A 12,288-nucleotide genomic window follows, 5' to 3' on the forward strand; every position below is an offset into this window, starting at 1 on the left:
CAGGGTAGACGACATGCAGTGAGTGGATAATTCCATATGTGCAATATGTACATTTAAATCTCTCCATTTTGCTGTAATGGCTGTGCTGTGTTTGACTGGCAATAGCTTTTAGATTATAACCCGCGACCCACTTATTAATATGCAGCCTTTTTTGATTACATGGGGCCAGTTGCACCAGCAGTGTGTAAGTTAAAATGAAGCCTAGTTGTGACTTAAAGGGACACTAATTTACAATGTACGCACTACTAAATATTTCTGTGTTGCAGCATTTCACTCAGTTTAAACCTAACGCTGTGTTCCAACTAAACATTTACCGCAGCCTCCCCCCATGTATAATGGTAGAAAAGAGATGACGGTGAGATTAGTTTACATCGAGGAGCTTGCGATGATCTCCCTCTATTCACAGCCTTATTTTCTTCCTAAATCTCGCATTTCTTTCGGTTTGTGAATGAAGAGTTTAATTTTGTTTCAAGAAATGTTTTGTGTTAACATACATTTCTTTATGACTGGGTTTTTTCTCCCTGCTATTTTTTCTTTAACGTGTAGAATATTTAAAAAATCAAGTTTTATGTTTTGATAACTTTGTGTAATTTGTGTGCATTCACAGCAAATTTTCAAAGAACAGTTATATGTAGATGCATTAGTTGCAGAATTCTAAATCAGTTTAACGATTGAAACACTTTTTATTTGATATTAGGTGATTTAATGCAACTATGTATGACTTTACGGAGAGCTTATGACCTTACTAACTACGGTTTGCCTTAAGAGCATGTGGTGCAACCGAAGTAAAAACAACTTTAGTTATAAACATGCCAGTAGTTATTATTATTATTATTATTATTACTACTACTTCTATTATTATTAGGCAATTTTCTGAAGCAACCCCTGTAACCAATTTAGTGCTTTTGGGTTGTTGTTGTTTTCGGTTAAAGCGCAATGCCCCATTAACACCTCAGACAGGCTGCTTCATTAATAGCCAAACATTTTGTTTGAGATGAGGGCAGGGGTATATCTTGAGTATATTTCACAAGCAAGGTTGACACAAAATCCCCGGTTATATACCTTTTACCTATAGGCCAACTTCTGGTAATGTAGGCTTATATAGGCTGTTTCTATTCACAGCAACTTATGGACTGAACTACGTGTTAATTAAAATTTCTATATTAGGCTCGTAGCAATTGATATTGGGAGTCATGGAATATTGTTTGCATTTATTTTGCATATTGTTTGCAATATCCTACTTTAATAATAATAATAATAATTAATATTATATTAAAAAGTTTTTTCTATTTCTAAATAAATAGCCTACTGTAAATTAGGCCTACAACCATTAATGATTTATATATGAAATTAGAAATGAAATTCTTAATAATATTTGTAAAGGAAACAAATATAGGTCTTATATGTGCCGTTATATATATTTCAATTAATATGGAATATAAGTGCATGTTTTCACCAAAACTATGATAGATTTTTTTTTTAAATGTGTGATTGTGTAAAACAATATACTTTGCAAATAAAATAATGTTTTTTTTTTTTCTCTCTCTCTAAAGAAATTGTTACCACCTCGTTTAGAGCATCATTATGGGCATTTTACGTTATAACTAATGTGGGTCAAACAATAGATCTGTGACAGAGAAACTACAGGTTTTGGGACACACTCGTCACTACATCGTTCTTTTCCCAAACGACACATTGTACTATGATATTTCTGCCGCGAGTTACGTTGTTGTTTGGGAAACCCAGCCCTGGTGCAGAGCCAGAGGAAGAAGCGTGCTGCGCTTGTGGAGCAGATAAGAAGCAAGAGAAACTTCTAGACCAGGGGAGAGTTTCCCAAACAACGACATATATCTGAATGAAGGGGTAATCTACTGTATTTTAGCCTAATTATTATTTCTAATGTTTACACACTGTGAAATAGGCTAATCCAATCTTAAAAAAACACACACACTAAATCATTTTTTGTGAATTGTTTTTATTCCAAGCTAAATAACATTTTAGAAAATGTTGCATATCAAGCTGTTGGTATCTCCTCGCGGTTGAAATTGGCTGTTATGCGAAAAAAAACAAAAACAAATATTAGCTCGCAGGCTAGTTGCTTTTTAGATTTAATTTAAGCCTATATTCAGCTGACAGCGCACACTCAGCCGCGATACAGAGAGAAAAAGTAAATAATAGATTCTTTAATGTAAACGACTAAGAAAAACTTCGGCTATATACTCGGGAGAGGACGTAATGAGATCTAGACTGGCTGTAAAATATATACACCAATAGTAATAGTTAATCAACGCATTTTATTAAAAAAAAATCTACTCATTTTAATATTGCGATTTTTACATTTTTTAGAGAATGTCTGTTTTTATTAACTTTTCTGTCATTTATTTCAAATTTGTCATTATTTTATTAATTTGATGATGTTAATATTTTACATAGGCTATTTTATATACACATCTAAAATCATTCAAATTAAGGTTGTGACGATGAGGAAATTTCCCCACCGGTTAATCGACATGTGACAACACCGGTAATACCGGTATCATAGTGGGGGTCGGGGTTTCCTCTTTTCTTTCTGCTTTTAAATAGCTTATAAATGCATATAATACTTTCACTTTCAGTTTTGCGGGAATTGCCAATTCGGCGTAAATTGTTTGAATGGACGAATGTGATGAATGTTAGAATGTTTTTAAAACGAATAAGAAAATAAAATAGCAAGATAAGTAATTAAATTGCACAAAGTTTAAATAAGATTAAACGAATGAACAAGAAACAAATATAAAAGAAAAGCTTTCAAAATTACATTACAAAAATGACAGGTTGACACAGTCTTTAAAAAAAAATAAAAAATAAAACATTGTAAATTGGCATTTATTAACAGTGAGGTTTACTTGTTCTTTGCGAGGAATCCTGGCCAATATGTTGACCATCTCTGGCTTAAGATGGGATCTTGTGGGGCTTACTATGTTCCCCATCGTGCTGAACACACCCTCAGATGAGCAGCTTGTTGCACGTAAAGATACTTTTTGGTTACATTTGCTAACAGGGGGAACATGTTTGGTTGTCTTTTGTTGTCCTACCTGACTTCAATAGAGTGGAGGAACTATGACGTCAATTTGTATGCAAAAACCCGGAAGCGAGTTAGCATTTTAGCACTTCCGGTTCCCTCGTCCCAAAGTCAATGGGTTTTTTGAATGGGGTTTCAGTAAAATCGCTCAAATAAGGTCCGTGGCTAACACCAACTCAATATACTTTCACGTTTTGTTCTACGACATAAAACACATCAGTTACAGCACACTCTTCAACTTTTAAATCGATTATGCTTCTTTAAAAAGACGGTTGCTATCAAGTTGCTAAATGAGACTACAGGCTGCGTCGGGGGCATTATACGTCATCGAGCTGATCTGGTCTGGAGCGCAGCTCGCTTGGGCGTTTGGATTAGTCTGTGATTTAAGTATTTTCAGAATAGTATTTTATAGTTTGTTGTATTATTCTAATTGAGAATTCAGATTGTGTGTAGATAATTCCTTCACATGTAAAGGCTGTCGAGACAGATTCATTTGTTGATCATTCATTTTAATTAAACGATAATATGAAGATACTGCTCAGTTTCTTTCCTGCTCTCAGTAATGCAAACGTGTGAATAAATGTGTAAAAATACATGCATGTTAACTGTCATTTTAACGTGATCAAGTGATTTCTCGTCTTTTTTTCTTCATCAACACATTTAACTCTGTCATAACTGCAATATTTACACTCCTCCATAAAACGTATAGCAGATGTGACTGTATTGGGCTGTTTTTCGCTGTACTTCGTGACACAAAAGGAATATTGAATGTTATTCTGTGTCCATGATGATGAAACCTGCAGGCATTTGATAGACTTGTTCCTCCTCACGCCGTCGTCTGTTAAGGTAAGCGGGCTGTGTGCACGCGAGCGATACACTTATTTAAATATGTCTCATAATAATACTATATAGGCACATTTATACACATTTTTTAAACTTTTAGAACAACCGCAAAGCAAAACATGTATTTCCCACGTAAAAACGATCCAAAAGGCACAAAGGTCTATGTGTGTTTGCGTATTTATTAGTTTATAATATATAGCGTGGATTACAATATAATATACTGAGAGATTAACTCTTTGTCATGGACGTTATTTCTAAAAATAAGCTTGATAAGTCGTCTGTAGTAGGGTGGGGCTGACGTCACTGACGAGCGCCCCGAGGGCGCTGTAGTCCGTTTATAGCCTTATGTTAGCTTTTTAAGTCTTGCGTTTGCATTTAAGATCCAAAAGTGCTCAATGTTATATTTTCGTGTGACAATTATCCGGCTGAACAAAACGTGTAAGTGTAATGAACAGTGTTTGAACACAGAGCGTATTATTCGCAATCTTCGAAAACCCTATGGGAAAATCCTATAGGGATTTTCACGAGGGAACCAGTTTTATGCTAGCAGCCGATTAGCCTACAAAGTGACGTCATAGTTCCTCCACTCTATTTCTTAATGTATTATTTAGCCTATTGCATTATATATTAATAGCTTAGTCCTTATGAACAATCCGTTTATAAAATAGCCTTATTAACGAATTTATAGGCTAGTGAAGAATAAACCGAATATGAAATATGATCCTTGCATAATGATCACAACTAAACAAGCTAGCACTCATTTTATATATAAACTTTAAATAAAAAAGAAAGAAATGTTAAGAAATTAAACATTGTGTAAAAAATCTAAAGACAGGCTAAATAAAAGTAATTTTATTTAACAGGCTAAAAAAATAATCAACATGTAAATGTATAAATATTTCGATAAGTATTGTTATGGAATATTTATAACTATATGATCTTGCTTTTTTTGGTTATATCCATACAAGCTTTGAGCTCTCTTACAAGCACAGTTGACAGGCGCAGGTGTCTTATGTCACTGTCAGTGGCGGATTACACACAGCATACCCTGGCAAGATGTTTTATTTGTTGCCGATTGGCGTGTTGTTCCTTTTTTAAAACACCTTTTGTTTTTAAAATCCCTCAAGGTAATGTTGTCTATCGAGTTATATAGTCTCCCTCGGAGATATTGTAGTTCAGTAACATGCTTCGCAGCATATAACCGTGAAGCTTAAATAGGCTGAGCATATTTTTATTAATTTTAAGACACATTAATACAAACTAGCCACCGTTTGATTTTTTTTCGTTTACGTATATTTTTATCAATCGAAAAATGCAATGAATAGTTTAATTTGGTTTTCATTTTATTAGAATTAATATAATTAATAGGCTACACAACTCCTATTGGCTCGAATTGCGTTTTGACAGATAAGGCGTGACTTTCTGGCTCAAAGATATTTGTGCCTGTTAATTTCAGCGCTGTATTTTGAAAGATTTCGCAAAGGCTTCAGCTGTTCTACCTGTCAGCTGGTACCAGCCTCAGTTTTGCGACTTGACCTGTGTGGCGTTTCGATGTCTGAATGATAGCGAGAGAGAGATGAGATCAGACCTCAGATTCGATGTGTTGCCGCACTTCACAGTTACTTTATAGCAATTTTTAATATTGGCTCACCTAAATTAACTTTTCATTTATTAAAAGCCGAAATATTTCCAGACAGATGAAGCAACTTTCGGTTTTTAAAGACAGCGGCCTCAGTGATAAAAGACGCGCGCACACAGGTTACATTCTTGTAGGCATATTCATCTTTTATTTTTTTACATGAAATGCATAAAGTGCAAAAAAGAAGAGCTGAACTTCGGAAAAAGTGCTCACTTCAGTTGCCGTGATGATTGCTTTGTTTCTCTGCAGTTGGCTTGTCGATGGCGCGGCATTGCTACATCATTCTTGTTATAATAAAAATAAGATATTTATTATTAAACACTGTGAGATGATGGTCGCGTGTTTTTTAAAATGAGAGTATGCCTTGCATATTTATTCTCACGTGATAAATGAAATATGACGCATTACTATGTTCAGATTTTAATTATAAAGCATGCTCTGGCCTTAAGTAAATTATTACGAATTCTATTTTCCATTTAATTAAAATAAATATTTAATAAAAAAATAAATAAATAAAACGAATACTTAGAAAAAACAAATGTGAGGACGGTGTCACGGTAAAAACGTGATGTCACCGGTGTTGCGTCTTAAAACCGGTATCACCGTCAACACCGTCTATCGTGGCAAGCCTAATTTGCTTTTTTAACTTGTGAGAGAAAAGCGAATTTTACCTGTCAGTGGCTGCACATTGCTCCTAAATAGCATAAAGCATTTCTTTCTTTTGTAACATTCTTTTTTTTTTTTTTTTACTTTAACCCATTAAAAGAAAAAGTGTCATAATAAATACAATTATTATTAAAAATGCAATTAAGTTTTGTCTGTCGCATAGTTAACTATGTGATGTGGGTAAATGGTGTTTCAATGCTGCAAGTCCTATATTTCAAACCTGCGGGAAGCACTGTAATTGATCGTTTTTTTTTCCCAATAAGGTGGTGTAATAAATACATTACAATTTTTAATTAAAAGTTATTCACATTAAATAATAATAATAAAAAACATTGGTTTAAAGAATGTTAAAAACGCAGGATTATGTTTTAAATAACTCCAAATCGAGGCATTCATTTTAGGCCTCTACAAACTACAAAACGTCAATGCAAATTAATGCAATACTATATGTAAAAACAAACTATTATATACTATAGTGGCCTATAAAAAATGGTCAATATTGCCTTATTTCTCGTCTCGCTCAGCACATGTGCATTGAATCGCAAGTGACAGATACAGAGGAAATTAATAAAAATAATATAGGCTAGATTTAAAATAATATAGCCCACCTAGCAGTTTTCTTTAAAATTATAATAGGCCTGTATATAAAAATGGACTGAAAATTCTTGTAGGCCTTTTGTGATGTTCAGTTATAAAAATGCTTATCTGTACATTTGTAAAACTGTCCTGTTTAGGCTATACTGCTACTGATTTTGAAAAGGAAAAAAATAGTCTGGGCTATACTTTGAATTAATCAAAAACAGTTATAGGTTCAGTTTGAAATTTAACTTGATAAACAGTTAATAATGGCACCTGATGTTCAAAGAAACATCAATGGGGCGTCGATTAGGGATGTTCGGTTCTGGGTTTTTTGGATGAGACTCTTAACTCCTAATTTTGGAGTCGGTGGAATACATATGCATTCACTTAAAATAGTGCAAGGATTAAATATGCTGTCTCATATCGCACTTTACACAATGCTACTACGTCAATTCCAACATTGTGTTGTTCTCTGGTCAGATAAAACCAGCAGTAAATCATTTCCAGCCAAAATAAAATAGTTATCAACCTAAACTTTTTTACAGCATATTTTAATTGTCTAGTTTAACTAGTTTAGTTTAACTTAGAAAATTACAATGCAATCTTGGAGACATAAAGTTAAAACATAATTTTAATATCAAAATGTTTAATGGAAAGATGAGTGGCAGTTCATTAACAAATAATCCCAAATGAGCCCAAACAATGTTAAAAACTATATAGAATAGTCTAATTATTTAGTATAGTCTAAGTATCTAAATACTTTACAGAGAGAATAAAATAATCTGTGGTTGTTCATTTCTTTGTTTATTGATCGGTTGAAGTGTCAAAAAATAAAGTAGCTAGCTTCTTCATTTGATTTAATGACCAATTAAATATTAAACCACATACATGAAATATTTAACTTAAATAATTCATTCATAAACAAACCTAAAATAATAAATAAAAGCAGTGTGACAGAGCAGTATATGCTTTAAGGCACAGTCTCTCTTATAAATGTGGTTTTCTTTAAAGTGTACTTTTAAATAGCTCATTAGTTTACTCTTAAATATTACTGTTTGTTTGTGCAATTTGTTAATTATTGTAATTTAATAAAGGTGTGTTAATGAGACGGCGGAAGAAAAGGAGTGACTCAGACCTAGTTTTTGAACATTTTACCTTGACTATATTTTTATTTAAAAATCCTCTTTTGGAAGTTTTTGCGTTCCCTCGCAGATGTTTTGCGTTCTCGCAAAACTGTTTTTCCACAAACACTTCCTGTTCACTTCATACATGTCAACCCTCCTGTTTTACCAGGATTCTCCCAAGCCTTCCGTTTTTGCTGTGATTCTCCCATATTTCTCTTTCTTTCCATTAAAGCTGTGGGTCGATCATCGCTCTTCATATGCAACCTGTGAATTAGCGAATGCATGTATACGGATGTGCTAGGTATGATAAACTGATCCCAGATCAGCTTCTATACACACCATTTAAAGCGACACCTCTGTTATCAAACAAGTGATGAGCAGCAAATGAATCTCTCATTTTCTTTTATTTCATATCAGAGGTGTCAATTTAAGAATGCACAGATCTATAATGAAAGTATTCCATTACTTAAGTAACTGTTTGTGCTCATTTAAGAGAAAATGAGTTGTGTTTAAAATAAAACACACAGGACGAACATGTTTACATATTGTTAAGTATATTTGTCTGTTTAAACACAGATCTGAATCCTGCACTTTAGCTCCTCTTTAAATGGCATGTACAGAAGTTGATCTGGGATCAGTTTATCATTCCCTGATTCAGAGGTTGCATATGAAGGGCGATGATCAACCCACAGCTTTTAATGGAAAGAAAGTAAATGCAGACATTTTTATATTTGTTTCAGAATGCTTTCAAAAATAAAAATATATGAGAAATATGGGAAAATACTTAACAATAGTATGATAGAGGGATAGAATGGTAAAATACAGGAGGGTTGACAGGTATGAAGTGAACAGGAAGTGTGGATAACGCAAAACATCTTTGTGAGGGAACAAAAACTTAAAAATATATATATATATATATTCCTATCACTGTTTTTTTTTCTACCATCCTTTTTTTTTCTCCCACTCAGTTTTTTTTTCTTCCACCCAATTTTTTTCTTCACCATCACGTCCCTTCCGAGTCTCCGTACTAATGCCTTAAAATGTAACTTAATAAAATTTTTTTAATGACATTTGATTGTAACATTTAACTTTTTCCTAACACTGATTTTGGTTGGTTAAGGTTTTGTGAAGCGTGATTCAGTAATGCTGATTTTACTATATTTATTTACCGGTTATAGAATAGTCTAACCGTGGATTGGCTTGCATGTATGGGCATAGTTTGACGTCTTTACCTAAAACTTTAAACCTTTATAGGCCTATTATAGGCCCATATAAGGATAATAAAATTTGATATAAAGCACTCGTTTGGCAATGAACCATGATCTGTCTGCGTTGATAAATGGTATAAAATCAATAATAGCAAAACTGCATATCATTATTACTATAAAAAAGTATATTACTGCCTTGAGTCAGTAACTTAGGCAGTAATGCAAAGTAATAATTAATGTGAATAAATAGCCTAAATGAAAGGAACAAGAGGGACCAAAATTAGTCATGGGATTAAAATGCCTCCTCAGTTATGATATCCTGGCGCCGGGCCTGCTACCCTCACAAGTATATTATAAACATACGGGAAGTAGGGCTATGCAATTAATCGAAAATTCGATTTTGATTATGGCTTCAAACGAATATGAAAATCATTAATCGAGATAAAACGATTGTTGCATCATATATCGTCCTCTTTTCAGTTGTACACATTTGTTGCTCTGCAAAGCTCAGTTTCACGTGAATATTACTAAAAGCATGCATTGTAATTTTGCAGCACGGCATGTGCATCATTCATTGATGTACATTCGAATCATTCATGTTTTAAAAGCATGAATGAGACCGCATGGTTTGTGTATGCGGCACACACATATTCGCACACTGTGTGCTCAGAGCAAAGCACACACATCTAAAGTTATCTTAATGTGAGCATTTTAATGGTCAAATAGGTATCAAAACGCGATGTTCAGTGATTATTCATATTAACTCTCATTTAAGTAATAAACAAACTAGTTGAGAATCAAAAGACATGTGAAAGAGAAACCATAAATCAGAACCGTACTGCTCTTAAAGTGAAAGTGCGTGATATTCCTGCTGCCGACTGTTTTTACCATTAATCAAACAACAAAAGAAGACAATCCCTCACTGTTCTTGTCTGAAGGACTTTAGTAGCTATAATCAAAGTTTTTTTTTTTTTACAGTGAAGATGCTTAAAGCACAGTTTGTTTCATATTTTTATTCTATTGTACATATTTCCCTTTCCTTTGCAGGGAGGAAAATAAATGAATACAGTTGAAATCTAAATTATTAGCCCTACTTTCCCCCCCCAATTTCTGATTAATGGAAAGAAGATTTTTTTTAACCCATTTCTAAACATAATAGTTTTAATAACTAATTTTTTATAACTGATTTCATTCATCTTTGTTATGATGACAGCACATATTTTACTAGATATTTTTCAAAATACAAGCATTCAGATTAAAGTACGATTCAAAGGCTTAATTAGGATAATTGGGCAAGTCATTGTATACCAGTAATTTCTTCTGCTGACCATCAAAACTATTTTGCTTAAGGGAGCTATTAATATTGACCATAAAATAGATTTCAAAATATTTAAACCTGCTTTTATTTTAGCTGAAATAAAACAAATAAGACTTCCTCCAAAGGAAAAAATATTATAGGAAATACTGTGAAAAATTCCTGAATCTGTTAAACATCATTTGGGAAATATTTATAAAAAATAATAATAATAATTTCACAGGAGCCCTAATAATTTTGACTTGAACTGATAATCATTTTGAATAATTGTGATTAAAATAATGACCAAAAAAATCGTGATTATGATTTTTCCCATAATAGAGCAGCCCTAGCGGGAAGCACTGTAATTGATAAAAAAATAAGGTGTGTATTAAGGACATTTCAGTATTTATTAAGTGTTGTCCACAATAAATAATAATCATATTAATAAAAACACTGATTTAAAAAGTATTTTGTGACACCTACATCTATCATTACAAACACAGGTTTGTTTTAAAATAATAACTCTGTACCAAAGCGTTTATTTTAGGCCTGTATAAACTATAAAACATCTCTGCAAATTAATGCAATGCAATATAAAAAACAAAATTCAATATTTTGTCAATATTGCCTTGTCTCTCAGCGCACAGGCACACGCACTGAACTTCAAGTAACAGACAGAAAAAATAATTTAAAATAATGTAGCACACCTTGCAGCTTTCTTTAAAATTATGATAGGCCTGTATATAAAAATAGCGCCAGACCGTTTCTCAGTATTTCGCTGGTAATGTTTTTAAATAAATAATTAGGCCTACTTAAATATTAATTTGCTATTAATGTACAGTAATTGAGACAAAATAACATAATAGTAAAATATAAATATAATAAAAGTAAAATAAGAGTAATAATAAGAAAAAAATAAGATTTTTAATAGGTAAAAGTAAGAGTAAAATATAATCAACAAAATGTAAATTAAAACTGTGAATTAATAGGTAAATAAAAAGCTTATTTATTGACCATCTTAGTCCTATCACTTTAAAATAACAAACACTGTTTATCACTCTACGACGCAATAGTTTTTATTCATAACAATTTGCTTTTGTATGTTATTATTAGCAGTAATAATTATTATATCCATATTTATATTTGTTTTATTAAAAAAAAGCTTAGATTTGCCCACCTGCAGGTTTTAGACCATATGCGGGCAAAATGTTTTTTAGGATATAACTCAGGTTTATGACAACACTTAGTTATTATTGTTCATTTATTCATTTGCTGAAAATTAGAACTGCATTTAGAAATAGTTTTGAAACAAATACTTGCGCTTAACAAACGCAACTAATTATTATTATTAGGCTAACTGATGTCTGTGGGTAAAGATTTTCCTATCCACTAAGAGCGAAAGTGAAAGTAGATCATTTATCTCTCATTCTCGCGCGGTAGATGCTCTGTTTAACAGTTTTCTGTTAAAAATAACTGTTAACTGTTTGCTTGTGAAATGCTCAGTTTTTCCACTTAAACTTACTTTACGTCATGTAAATAGCAAATGCGCTTATGGCACGATGCAAGGCTATTAAAGGGAATGGGAGATGAGACTCTGATTGGTTTATTCTCAAAATACACCTATAACTCATTAAGAAAATAAACTCAACCCTTTAGATCATGCTTAAAATTTGCTTAAAATAAAAAAGGCCTAAAATGCACATTATTTTTAAAGTAATTTTAGTTACTTAGTTTCTTCCTGCATTGTTATTGACAGAAATTCTTAACATCACCACCATCACTGTCTGGCTTCCTGGATTTCTGTCAAGATTCACCTGTTATTTCCTGAAGGGAAAAAGTGAGAGAGACATTATTATTCACTTATTTAAATT

At 32.6% G+C, this 12,288-nt stretch overlaps 1 long non-coding RNA gene across 1 annotated transcript in view; it reads right to left on the bottom strand.

Annotated features, from left to right (window-relative positions):
- LOC141375859 (uncharacterized) overlaps positions 1-12,288 on the bottom strand; it is a 41,150-nt gene that overhangs the window by 3,873 nt on the left and 24,989 nt on the right. The window contains exon 16 of the long non-coding RNA XR_012384662.1: positions 12,145-12,241. This is a non-coding gene — a long non-coding RNA (uncharacterized lncRNA). The remainder of the gene's footprint in view (positions 1-12,144; positions 12,242-12,288) is intronic.

Source organism: Danio rerio, chromosome 8, assembly GCF_049306965.1.
Source record: "Danio rerio strain Tuebingen ecotype United States chromosome 8, GRCz12tu, whole genome shotgun sequence".
Taxonomy (NCBI): domain Eukaryota; kingdom Metazoa; phylum Chordata; class Actinopteri; order Cypriniformes; family Danionidae; genus Danio; species Danio rerio.